The sequence below is a fragment of the Danio rerio genome, chromosome 11 (assembly GCF_052040795.2).
Source record: "Danio rerio strain M-AB ecotype USA chromosome 11, GRCz13ab, whole genome shotgun sequence".
In the NCBI taxonomy this organism is placed as follows: domain Eukaryota; kingdom Metazoa; phylum Chordata; class Actinopteri; order Cypriniformes; family Danionidae; genus Danio; species Danio rerio.
In genome coordinates this window covers 20340343-20354382 of record NC_141031.1, presented here as the reverse complement: position 1 = coordinate 20354382, position 14040 = coordinate 20340343, and the positions used below count along the sequence as shown (strand labels likewise).

General features: G+C 42.6%; 1 protein-coding gene and 1 long non-coding RNA gene across 2 annotated transcripts in view; one reads left to right on the top strand and one right to left on the bottom strand.

Annotated features, from left to right (window-relative positions):
- qrich1 (glutamine-rich 1) overlaps positions 1–14040 on the top strand; it is an 821757-nt gene that overhangs the window by 191998 nt on the left and 615719 nt on the right. The window lies entirely within an intron of this gene.
- LOC147841747 (uncharacterized) lies at positions 5648–9807 on the bottom strand. Its single transcript, XR_015502628.1, has 3 exons — positions 9437–9807; positions 6115–8900; positions 5648–5842 (listed from the first exon to the last, which is right to left on the bottom strand). It is a non-coding gene; the product is annotated as an uncharacterized LOC147841747 (long non-coding RNA).

Genomic DNA, 14040 nt, shown 5'->3' with positions numbered 1-14040 from the left:
TGCTCTGTAGCATGTTAGCTGGTCGAGCTGAATGGCGCTGTCCGGAACGTTGTCGTTGAGCCAAGTTTCCGTAAACACAAAAACACAACAGTCCTTTACAGTCCTCTGTGATGAACGAAGTAGACGGATGTAGTCCAGTTTGTTGTCTAGCGAGCGTACGTTCGCTAGGATGATGGAGGGGATAGCGGGTTTGTGGGGGTTAGCCGCTAGCCTAGTTCGGATACCCCCGCGCTTACCCCTCTTCTGCTTCCTCTCGCGCCGCTTGAAGCGCCTCCATTGTGGGCGAGGTGGTGAGGTGGGGGTCGGAGGATGGGTAGGCATTCGGAGCAAGCCGAGATCTTGCAGCTCCTCAGTGTCCGCGGAGTTTAGCTTGTAAAGTTTGTTTCTACCGATGTCTAGCAGAAATGTTCGACTATATGCGCGGTTACGGACAGATAAACGTGACGTTGACGCACAAAAACACTGCGACGTACAAGACGAAGAACACAAAAACACCGTTTTGTCGGGAGAGAGAGAAGCCGCAGCGTGTGCACGCGCCGCCATCTTGGAAGGGCCATCTTGTTGCAGGCTTATCAACTGTCTTGGCTTTAAACGTTAAATGGTGGTTGCGTTTGAAACCACATATAATGCGGTTACTTAATGAGTATACGCAAACTTAATGAGTAGGTACTCAATTTCAATAAGTACTTTCTTTACGAGGACTTAAAGAGTAGGCAATCAACAGTTAAATCTCGTTAAGTATGAATAGGATCGTACCTCATCCGCCATGTTTACGTTATCCTGTGACTCATGTTAGAAGTGCAACAACTTTGAAGAAATTGCAGGTTTAATGAATCTCAATTTAAAATATTTATACTTTAAAAAGTTCAAATAAATTTGTTGTTGTCTTTATTGTTTGTAGAACATTTTTCATCCACAAATAACCTGCTCAAATCTTGTTTGTTTTCCTTGTTTGATTATTCAACGCAGATATATACGCAGAAACTACAAGCATTTCCGTTTTTGCGAGGTTAAGCTGAAGATGATGATCTTTCATCCAGTGTGAAATGTCCAACAGGCAGGCTGAGATGCGAGCTGGAACCGAGGGATCATCAGGATGAAAAGAGAGGTATAGCTGGGTATCATCAGCATAGCAGTGGTAGGAGAATCCATGTTTCTGGATGACTTGTAGTAGAGATGACATGTAGATGGAGAAGAGAAGTGGCCCAAGAACAGAGCCTTGAGGTACCCCAGTGTTTAGATGCTGTGGGTTGGACACCTCTCCCCTCCAAGACACCCTGAATGACCTGTCAGGGAGGTAAGATCTGAACCATTGTATAACAGTGCCCGCAACGCCCAGTGACTCAAGCCTAGATAGCAGGATCTGGTGGTTTACAGTGTCAAAAGCAGCTGACAAATCCAGCAAGATGAGGACTGATGATTTTGAGTCTGCTTTAGCCAGTCTGAGATCCTCCACGACCGAGAGCAGGGCAGTCTCAGTTGAGTGGCCTTTCTTAAAGCCGGATTGCTTGTTGTCCATGAGATTGTTTTGAGTAAGAAAGTCCAGGACTTGATTGAACACTACTTTCTCTAGAATTTTGGCCATGCAGGGATACTGGAAGCAGGGATACTGGTCTGTAGTTTTCAAGTAGCGTATGGTCCAGGTTGGGTTTCTTTAGCAGTGGGGTTACCCTAACCTGCTTAAATGAAGTGGGGAATAAACCAGAGTCAAGAGATGTCTTAATTATGTGAGTCAGTGTTGGTATTACGGCAGGAGTGATGGCTTGCAAGAGATGAGAGGGAATGGGATCAAGTGAACAGGTGGTTGCATGGCTAGATAGCACGAGTTTGGACACCTCAGACTCAAAGAGCTGAGAGAAAGAGGTGAGTGTGTGTGGTGTTGGTGGTGTATCTTGCGTGTTTGTTGTAGGTGCAGCAAATTGAGCACTGATTTTTGCAGTTGAAAGTCTGTTCTCAAACATACCGTCAAGGCTAACGTTGCCGAACGCAGCTCAGACATAATGAATCTGTTGTGGGTTCTTTGCTCTTTACGGAGTATTTTTTACTGCTTTTACTAACAGCGACTGATATAGCTAAGGCAAGCTAACTGTGATTTTGACTCACCAGGTCTAAAGTCATGGTGGAGAAGGGGAAGGAGACCACTTCACGCTCCTGTCCGTCAGCGTGCGGATTTATGATCTCGGGCCGGGATTTACATCCGATGTGCATCGCATGTATGGGTGTGAAGCATGCCCAGGCCTCGTTGGCGAACACCGAAACTGCGTTCACTGCCAGGCAATGCCGATGAGGATTTTGGAGAGAAGGCTTCGAGTGGCAGCATCTTCCAAGGACGATCCTGTTCACTCTGCCACTCCGTTGTCAGCTAATGATGCCAAATGCTCTCGTCCAAGGGATCTTGCTTCGTTGGGGGATATCATGGAGTTAGAATCCCCCGAGTATGAGCCACTGTTTGACTAGCAGCTACTGGTGGGCGGTGATGAGATGGAAGGGGATGAGGAGGAGGAGGATGATGAGACGCTAGCCCGTCTCCTCCGAGATAAGCCGGATGATGAGAAGAAGGATGTCATCTGCCGTTCTTCCCACGCATCCAGGCCGGCTAGCGAACCGGCGTCGACAGTGGTGGATTGCGACCTCACAGATGTTTGCAAACGTGCTGCCACCAAGATCGATGTGGCGTGGCCTGTAATTTCTGGTCATCCAGGAGTTAAACGGGATGTGTATGACGGGAAAGGGCTTGCTCCCCGCGCTCCCCCAGCAAAACAACTACTTCCCGCTCTCCAAGATTGCATTACGGAGATAAAGCGGTCATGGGATAAACCCTTTACCAACCATGTGCCCGTCAAGGGTTACTCTTTGCTCAACGTGAGCGAGATGAAGGGGCTAGGGCTCTCTAATCCTCCCATGGTCGAGCAGACGGTGGCTCTTCACCTGCATCCAAACAGGCGAGCTGCTGTCTCATCGGCCACACCGTCCCTCCCTGGTAAGTTGGAACGCTTCACTGCTTCCATGTACCAGAAGATGTATAAATCTTCGGCGCTAACAGTGAGGGCTTTGAACATCATTTCATTGCTGACGGCCTATCAAGGCGAATTATTGGAGGAGCTTGGCACACAGCTGGACGCCGGCAATCCGAACCCGGCGGTCTGGGAAGACATCTGTTACATTACAGATCTAAATCTGCGCGCCTCACGCTGGGCGGTGCAAAGCTCCAGCCGTACTATGGCTCTCGCTGTTGCGGGCGATCGATCGCTGTGGCTTGATCTCTCGATTATCAGGGACAGGGAAAAATTGGATTATCTCGATGCTCCCGTAGACTCGAGTGGGTTATTCGGCCATTCAGTCACGTCGATGAGGCAAAGATGCCACCTTAAGAAGAAGGACGAGGAGACTTTTGACCTCTGCTTGCCTCGTAAAAGGACATTATGTCCTCCTGTTCCTGCTACTCGGCCCATTCCTCCGACGCAGGGCAGAAAATTTGTTAAAGGGCCATGAAACCCCCTCGTTTCAGCAGGGTGTTTTCACACCTCTTCTTTGGAAAAAGTCAGAAAAGTGGGGGTGTCCAGCTCTGTTTAGGGGGGAGTGTCGGAGAAACTAAAGTGGGAGGGTGTGGGAGTGTCTATTTGGGCACGCGCGAGTTTCAGTCAAAATACACAGGAGAAAGGGATGGTGTTTAACCTACATGGACATCTGTAGTCGAATTATTTGCCAAATTATTAAATGTTGGACTTTAACTGCAGTTTGGCTCTTTCATTCAGGGAATTCATTCATGCCCCTCGCGACAAATGAGATATTTGATTCGAAGATCTGCTCTAACCGTGTATTTTTCATGCAATGTTTGATACCGCACGGCGAATGAGAGAAAAAAAACTCCGCATTTCCCGGAAACTTAGATGCACACGGCAGGTAGCGTCCGAAAGCCGCGTGTGTTATTCCGGTCACAAAATGCGGTGCTAACATGTTTGCACTCAATGCAATAGTTAACTTATTTGATACGAACAAACTGAATATACAAAGAGCACTGGTCGCTCACTTACCAAATCTGTAGAGACAGAACAATCACCAGCAACTAGAGCCGCGTCTTTATGAAGAGAAGACTACATCCGTAATCCGGATTTCAGCGTTTGCAGATGAGAACAGCTCTCAGGTAAACAATAATCCTCCTTAGACACGTAAATTATTGTTGTCGAGCGTCGCGTACACTGTTAATCCACACGTGATCCAGATAAACTCTCACAGAGAGAAAATGAAAACGAAACTTAATGGCAGCAAACTGTAAAAGCAACACTTCACGCTTGTTTTGCCAACACAACGTGGCGTCTCTGTGGTGTAAAGACGGTGACACTAATGAATATTAATGAAGTTGCACAATAGAGCGCGCTGATTGGTTTGAACCAAGTCTTACTCATGCATTAATGCAACACACTGTAAGACGTAATAAGGCACACTCTGGCACAGACGCCCAGTCTGCACGCTGGAATACACGCTATTATCTCATGACCGTGACGCAGCTTCAAAAATTTGTTTCAAACAGGAAGTACGAATTTGCTTGAAATAACGCAAAAACAACCAATTTACACTTTTTAGTGAAATATAGGTGTCCTAATAGTGTTCTTAGCAGTGTGGGACACATATATGACTGTCAACAGCTCAAAAAATGTGTTTTGGTGTTTCGTGACCCTTTAATACGTCCAGTCAGCCTAAACCCCACAGCACAGAGCAGATGGCCCCCTGCTGCTACAAGCACTAAGCCATGGGGAAAGTAGTCATTCGCGGCAGCAACTGCAAAGTCCTGATCCACTAACCCCTCCTCCAAAAAGTACTCCTAGGACGCTATGCTTGGAGAGGAGAGACAGGCAGCACATAGGGTTTTCTGCGATGTCTTCTCCACAGTCTGCCGCATTTGTTTCCCAACCCGCAAAAATGCAGAGATGGAATTTGGGCGAAGAAATGGTCCAGAGTTGTGTTCAGGCCAGTTCAGCTTCCCTTCAAAACACAATGTTTCGTGGATTGCCGACAGCAATTCCACAAGTTCATGTGCAGAGCATTCGGCCACCATGTGGTCTGCCGAGTTCAGGCACACGTTCGCAAGTGTGTTGTCACAAAGCACTTCATTCCCTGTGTTCATGGCAAATAAAAAAATCCCCTGTCGCGTCCAGGCTCAATGCCGAGGGCGCAGAAAGCCAAAAACAAAATAAAAACACAAAGAAAAGCGAAAGCTCAAAGCCGAGAGACAGGCTAGTTTCAGAGCCAAACAGATCTTGGCCAAAATTCTTTCTGGCCACAAGAGGGGTCCAGAGCTCAGTTTATGTATCATTGGAAAGAAGTCACTCTTGGCAATATTATCCATCATCCAGTGTTTATAATGCTTTAAATGACAAAATGTTATGGATGCTTAAGTAATGTAAAAAAAATTGCACCGCACTAAACATTTTATTTCATAAACAAATATGTGAAATAACTCCTGGATCAACACAGAAAATGTAATAGGTCAAAAGCCCACATCTCCTGAGTATATGTTTTGAATTTGATGCCAATATAATGCAAAACGAAATTTCTGGAATTATTTTACTGTCTTGTGATTTTTTTTTTGTCCCTCATATTGTTTGTGGAGAAGCAGTCTGATGACCACACACACACTGACGGATTCACACTCCAAAAAAATTTTAATTGTGAAATAATACGCAGAAACGTACAGCATGAATGATTTATTTAAGCACAAGTAATACATTGTATAAAATAAGCCTAGTGCATAAGCAACAAAAAAGTCTTACACGAATAGTTGTTCTGCTCTCAGTAACTGGCAAAAGATTCTTCACTCCATCACTCTAGCGCAGAGATTCAGCTACATGACAAAAAAAAATAACAGAATTAGGATTCTATTGTAAACAATTTTGTTTTCCCCCCTTGAGTAGCAAACACAATTTACTCTGATGCCCATTTATACAGATCTAACAGCAGCCATTCAGATAAATGGCCAACATGCTGCATGATAATGGCAACCATTACTGAAAGATTATGGCTAGCAGAGACACATTCACACTTTTAGGCACAAGCAGGCTAAACACAGAAGACCTCAGACGTAAACAAGCAATGCCAGTATAATAAATTACTCACTGTTAGAAAAACCCAAAGCTTCATCCACGTAGTGTAAGTATCAGCTCTCCTTAGAAATATTCTCCTTTATTTACTTTATGCAAACGAGCTGCTCTCTGCCGTTAGCTTGAGTTGTTAGCAGCTGTGTGTGGACTCGTGCAAGGGGCAGGTGCATCGAGTGATAATTGACAGTTTTATGAGCCAATAACCGACAGTAACAGAAAAAAGTGTGCAGTAAGATGAAAACCATGCAGCCATTGGCTAAATTCTCTGTCAGTCAAACTTAGTGAAGTAAGTGCCTGATCGATAGGAATGATGGCTTTGCTTAGGTTTTAGTAACTATAACTTGGACTTTTTAAATTTAGTTTGTGGCCTCATTTTGTCTGTAACATTGTAAGCTATGACATCAACTAGTCTTTTACTCCAAAGACTCTGTTTTTGCGTGTAAGTACCATGGTAAAACGGTGTAAACAATAGGTCTCCGGCAGAAACTGTGACATAAACAAATTAATAACCATCCATAATACAACACTATTGTGTCAGTGGACTAAATGTGCTTGATGGGATGTTTTTCTGTGGACTCTAACCTTTCAAAATAAACTGTGATGTACAGCAATGAATGCATGTGTTTGTTGTTATTTTATAATATGTACGCCATATCTAATAAGCGTTTTCTGTAAAACTTTCACAAATTTTGCAAATACATTCTTTATAAGCTTTCCATTGAAAAACAACTAGCTGCAATGGGTGCTTAGGAGATGTAGCTTTAAACTGATGTAGAGTTTTTCAAGATTACTCTTGTCCTTTTGGGTGTGATCAAGTCATAAACATTGACATGTAGAAAAAAACAGTGCCTCAGTGCGACCTCGTCGGGGCGCTCTGGAAGGGGTTTTAAATCTAAATGCGCTCTGGCTTCCACTGGGGGTCATAAGCACTATCCAGAGTGCTCACTGTACGACCTGAAATGGCATGTGTTTGAGGACTGGTGCACTAGTGAAGGGCTTATCCCCTTCCAGTGCTCGGTAAGAGATATTCTCTGCTTTTACAAAGCTTACTGGATAATGGGAGAGCGTTCTCTTCCATTAAAGGTTACCTGGCTGCTATTTCCGCCTACCATGTAGGGTTCGAAGGGGTTTTAGTGGGACGGCACTTCATTATATGCCGTTTTATGAAAGGAGTGAAGCATGTGAGCCCAACAGTGAAACGGCTGGTCCCGTCATGGCATCTGTCTCTCGTTCTGGGCGCTTTAACTCATGCCCTATTCGAACTTCTGCAGGATATTCCTATTAAGCTCCTATCACTGAAGACGGCCTTACTACTCGCTCGAGTCTCAACTAAGCGAGTGAGTGAGCTGCATGCTTTATGGGTGCATCAAGCGTGCATGGATTTTAGCTGGGATGATGACAGGGTTACACTGCTACCAAACCCAGCATTCGTTCCCAAGGTCAGTGATTCTGCTTATAACTGTTCTGCTATTAAGTTGCATGCCTTTTATCCTCCTCCTCTTTTGTCACCGGAGGAGAGAAAGTTGCACACTTTGTGTCCCGTATGAGCGTTACGCCTCTACATAAACAGGACGCGATCGTTTAGGAGAAGCGATCAGTTATTTGTGTCATGGGCCACTCGCCATAAGGGTGAGGCTGTTTCATCTCAACGGCTCTTACATTGGATAGTGGAGGCGATCGAACTGGCCTATACATCTAGGGGTCTTCGTTCCCCAGAGGGCTTGAGAGCTCATTCTTCAATAGGTTTCGCTACCTCATGGGCTTTGTCTAGAGGGATTTTGGTAAGATATATTTGTAAAGCGGCAAGTTGGTGTGCCGCAACCCTGCGTTTGAGTGAAGGTCTCGGCCGTTAGATCGCCCCCTGGAGGCTGGGTGCAGTACAAGTCATAAAACCCGCCTCCTCCGTGTTAATGAAGGAGACTTGAGCCCAAATAAAAAAATTAATTACACTTGCAATAAAATGTCCCGAAAGATGGTTCTGGTCGATTAAGGCACTGATTATTGTGCTGAAATAGGTGCAGATCTTCATTTTTGTAAACAGTTTGTTTTTAGCAGTAATTTAATGCTGGGCGTGTCATCGTGATTGACAGCTGTGATTGACAGTTTCTCAAAGCAGACCATCTGAGCTTCGGCAGGAGACTGAAGTGTTATTATTCGATTTCTGTGTTATTTTACCATGCCAAAATGAGTTCAGCAGTAAACTACAGTTTCTAACATACATGATCTGGTGGAACACTGTTTATTCGCTAAGGTCAGGGATTTTTTCTGGCTTTATTAGTTTGCTGATACACGGACGCCACCCAGATAGCAAAATACACTCGGGCCAGTTCTTGCCTGCCGGAGACTTACCCCTCAGTCTGACTACCTCTGCTGGACCTACTCCGGATGCCTATGGACTCACTGTCCGATTCCAGCCCGAGTCAATCGAGCTAGATGCGGCGGGCGAGCGAGCCGACACTGCCGCATGCGAGCCGGAATCGGCCTGCGATGCCGCGAGTAAGTTATGTGCGCTGCGGCCCGGAGCTGGCGCGATTGAATCTTCATTATATAAACCCTCACCTTTGTTAACGTTATTATAACCATTTGTGTTGATATGACAGCAAACACAGGCTATATGTAAACGCAAAGTGTAGCACTGAGTTTAACCTTTGAATAAAATTGCAAACAGCATACATCGCATATATTCAAATAAAGCTAGGACAAAATAAATAACAATAAACCTGTATTGATTGCACAAATATTAAATAATAATAAAATTGAATAAATTTTGTAGTGCACAAGAATAAAGAAATTCAATATAGGCTAAATATGTGTCACCGACTCGGTCCCAGTCATTCCCCTCGCTGGCCAGCAGAGGCCACCATCTCCGGACTTTTAACATTACGTCATCCTTTCACTCTGATTCCAGCACACCTGATCTCCATTCCGTTAATGACCCACGTACCCTTTATAAGCAGCTCACACACACACACACCTTTGCGAAGTCTTGTTTAGCCCCGGCCAGCATTACTGAGCGTTCTATCCTGCCTGATCTCCCGTTTACTACTCCAGCCCATTTCCTGACTCTGCTCTGCCTTCTGCCTGCCCACGACCTAAAGCCTGTTACACGGACTCTGATACTCGCTGCCTGCCCTCGACCCAAGCCTGTTACACGGATTCTGAATCACGCTGCCTGCGTCTGACCCATGCCTGGTAATCACTCTGTGTCTGTCAATCGCCAGCCCACATTCATTGCTGTGTATGTTGTATGTTTGCACAGTCGTGCGTGTTGTATGTTGAGTAAAGTGTGACTTAATAAATACTGCAAATGGATCCCTCCGTGTCAGTCTCCCCGTTACAATATGACAATAAAACTGCACAATAAATGACAAATAAACTAGTTTAAGTACGGGGAAAATACAGGTGATCGTTAGCAGTAATTCTCTTTGTGTGTCTAAAATAATAATCTCCACGTTGATCTCCTGTAAGGTTATTTGAACTTGCTTTGCAGGACGTCTCTGCATTTTAAGTTTTGGCATGTTATTGAGTAATCTACTAAATGTGCTGTTATAAAACATTATTGAAACAGAATCGTATAGTCTAATAGAGCTGTAAATGTTAGACATTATTTATTTACATACTGTTGCCGTTTTATTTGAAAACTCCAACTAAACATTAAAATGAATGTAAATTCCTCATTGCCAGATATAATGAAGGCATCGAATAAACCAAATGAAAACAGAGGCAAAAAATTTAAATAAATAAACAATTCAAGCGAAAATTAATAAACAATATAATAGCGATGTTGCAGCAGATGGACATTGTATTAATACTGCAATGTTTTTTTTTTGCACAAATTGTAGGGTTGGGATGTGTAAATATCCTGTTGATCTTTAGTAATCTTGCTGTATTTATGATTTAAACGCACGATTGTTCTTGCCTGGTAAATCATTATGGTGTGTAGGCTATATTTTGGGTTCAGTTGATTGCTAATTAAAAATAAAAACCTTTCCTAAAATGTACATGTTGTTTATATGTTATTGTTCATATTTTACAAGTGTTATTTCTACCCCTATGAAGATAACAAATACCAACAACCCTGTTATAAGAGAATATGTTATTTGTGCTCATGTTCAGGCTAGAGTGTATAAAAGATCGTTTATTTCTGCAGTCCAGCATGTATTGCTTTTATTAAATTTTAACAGCTTACATCACACCGTTTTTAAACCGTATATTATTCTGTGCTTTTAAATGTAAGTGCTTCTATTTACATCAGCGAGCATTTGTTATAGTGCAGACACCGGCAGTCGAGTGAGAAGTTTGGGGGGCGTGGTTGATTTTACATAAAGCATTGGTTGGAAGATTGATTCAGCTCATTTTCGCGGCTCCTCCTCTGGCTCCATCAGACAGTCCTTCTGTGCATGTCCAGGCTCTAATTTCAGCAGTCTTTTGCGACAGTATGTGCCCGTCAAGCAGGCGTTTTGCACTCAATGCGTTCAATGGGAAAAGGGGCTGTCGCGTTGTCCATATTTTTTACAGTCATTGGTCTTCCACACATACATTTATCAGGTTTTACCACCTTGACGTCACTGCACCTTCATTGGCTCATGCGGTTCTTAATGTGTGTCCCTTATAAACTTGAGAGGTTATCGTTCTATCGATTCTGTCCAGGGGGACAGAAAAACATGCGTTACGGAAGTGGTTTATATCATTCCCATAGTGAGATACCAACCGAATGGTTGAAAGAGAACGCTAGGTTACTTGCGTAACCCCGGTTCTCTAAGAACAGAGCAAGGTATCAAACCAGACTTCCCTTCACGCATTACACTCGGGAAGAGCGTGCTTCAAATGCCGATTCGGGGAATCACAGCGGATTATAAAGGAGAGGGTGGTATTCTTATCGTGTCCTGTGATTTGTCCGTCCTCAGACTGATGTGGTGTAATTGGTGCCTCCATAGTCTGTCACGCCTGATGCATTTCCCATAGTGAGATACCTCGCTCTGTTCTCAGAGAACTGGGTTTACACAAGTTACCTAGTGGTCTTGTCAACAGCACTAAAGCATCTCCATCATCATCTCCAGCACACTGCTGCGCTTCTTCATCCTCAATGCACACGGCACCAGTCGGAGGACAATTCAGATAATACAAAATAAACAAGTCCTTTTAACAGACTAATGTCTTTTGGTGTTTGAAAATAATTACAAACAAATTCCTCACTGTCAACTATACAAATGAACAGATTAAACTAATGAATTGTGTCAACAACGGTGAATTCATCAGCACAAACACATCACTCACTTGGGTGTCTTATTAATGTTGTGATTTGCTGATCTGCAACACTTCTCATATATTTATGTCAGACATTTAATAATCGTCTTTTTGTTTATGTAAATTCACATTCCTACATAATTATGTTTTAGAGCAAAATAAAACAAACATAACATTACTATAAAGCATCTTTACACTTTCAGCAACTGAACAATTTACTGTATACAAAGTTAGCTCAACACATGCAATTTAACTCTTTGCTTTCCAATAACTTACGTTTCAAAACGTCCGTGTCCCGGTTTTCCTCACATATCCTCTTCTCCTGCTTCTTCTTCTCCATGCCGAATGCTATCCCATGGCTTGATGGGATAGATAAGTAACCATCTGAGAATAATTCGGAATCTGGGCAGAAGCAGTAGGGCATCTGGGGATTTCTGGCCTGCCCTTTTTTTTGATAACTGAAGTTTCAAATATACTTCTTTCTTCACATGCTGTTTTCTCCTATTATGTTGTAGGTGAGTATGCACATATCTAGACAAATTGAGTATACGTATGGCCGAATCTCGCGAGGATTGAGGTAAGTCTTGCCTTCTCTGTTTTGAACATTTGGGATTCAAACATACTCAATCTGTCACCTACTGCTTTTTCCATACCTAATAGAAGGGAAGTATGCATTTTAGAATGGAGCCAGTCTCTTTCTACATCCCAAAGGACACCTAATGTTCGTTCATACGGTAAGTCCTCCTGATCGAGATTGACCTCATGCAATGAGTTGGCCCACAGTTCAGCTGGAATTGTTTTCATGACTACCTTGGAATTGCTCAACTAATTAGTTAGCCTAAAGCCTCCACAGCTGAGTAGCTCACGAAGATCAGAAGTAATTTTACTGGTATCATTCACAGTTGATACTGACTTGAGACTTCATTTCCCAGTTTCCAAGGCATCATCAGAAACACTTTCACAATTGTCTTTTCACACTTTCACACCTATGAAAGGATAAGCGGTTATTCAATAGTGTTTAGGTGGTTTGTCAGGAAATAGTGGGTTCATTAGTAGCCGTCACTGCAAATGTCTGTCTTTTCTTGTTGAAAGTTGATTTAGCATTTGATTAAGAGTTTGGCTGCGATATTGCATATGGATTTCCAAAACGTCTTTTCATAATAGCCATTGCATCAGCATAACCCTAGCTGGAATTGGGGTTATACAAGCAATGTGAGATGGCATGTTTAGCTTGCCCAACTGTGTACTGATACAGTCGAGTTAACTTCTCTTGGTCAGGCACTCTTTTTACTCTCTTTATCAATCACAGAATTTAATAATTTCATGAACTGCCATTACTTCAAAGGCTCTCCATCAAACTTGATTATATCAACAGGTGGTAGATGCATGGAGTTGATATGTGATTGATATTGTTGCTTTTACAGCTCTAAAAGTTGACTCAGAGAATTCTCATTCACTGTTGAGAATGATGAACGAAAGTTAAGAGCAGGTTACCTGAAACAGGTGTTGAAAAGTCCTTGTTTACTGTCGTTAACTCTGGCTCCTTGACTCCCGAGTTCATCCGTTTTAAGCTCTGAATGTTGAAGCTGTAATTTAAAATCTGCACGATGGCATTCTTCCTTCTCGGCCATAAACATAGAAAACGTCTGTTTTTCCTTTTTCCTGAGTTTATGTAGCTCCTGTAGCTGATTAGATAGTTGATCTGCAAAGGATATAGGAGACTTCACAGTTTCAACAGTGACTGAATCTTGAATATTTAGTGCATCAGGAGATTCTTGCTTAAAATCTTCCAGCCAGCTCAAAACTGTACATGTCATGAACCTCATGAAACTGATCTACAGCCTCATTAAAATTAGAAAGTTTTGTTTCTACTTCTTTGGGCTGGTTACAGTTCATAGCTGTAGTAATTTGTGTCATCAAGCGTGTTACTGTTGCCTTTGCAACTCCACAATGACACTTTAGATGTGGTGGTTGTTTTTTAGTGTCTAGATTTTGGAGTGGAAACTGCATCTGAATCCATGTTGCTTTTATTTGCTTTATTAATTTCTTGTTTGTGATGTTAGTCTTCTAGATTTGACATTGGACTCCTTGATTCAATGTGTTTGACTTTAATGTTACCAATAAAAATAACATTAAAATAACATTAACAAGTTAGTTATTACACTGAAATGTTGATTACACTGGCATGTGTTAGCTATTAAGTGAAATAGCTTTAATTAATTAGTAATATTTTATTTGTTTCTTTTATATGTTTGCAGTTTGACCACACACACACATAATCATGTTAATGTTATCTTTTTTTGGTAACAACTACTGCGCTTACCTAACTATCTAACATTACAGCCTAATGTCGTCTAAACTCTTTGCTGTTGTTTATTGCCTGTGACATCATGTCTTCAAACTACTTATATGTTCCAAGGTGTTTTGTTGGGAACCTGATAGACACAGCACAAGCATTGATGACTGGATAACATATCATTTGATCTCCGTAACATTCGTAGTCAAACTCAATGTGGATTTCAAATGCCTTCTTCTGAGTTTCAGTCAGCGGGATGTGTTCTTGGCCAGTACACCACTGGAAGAATTGTCATACGGTAACAGAATCACCACTTTCCTGATTTTCGGCCACAGCAAGTTCTTCTTCTTCATTCTCCAACTTTTAAATGAAGTCTTGCAAAAAGTTGATTATGCGGCA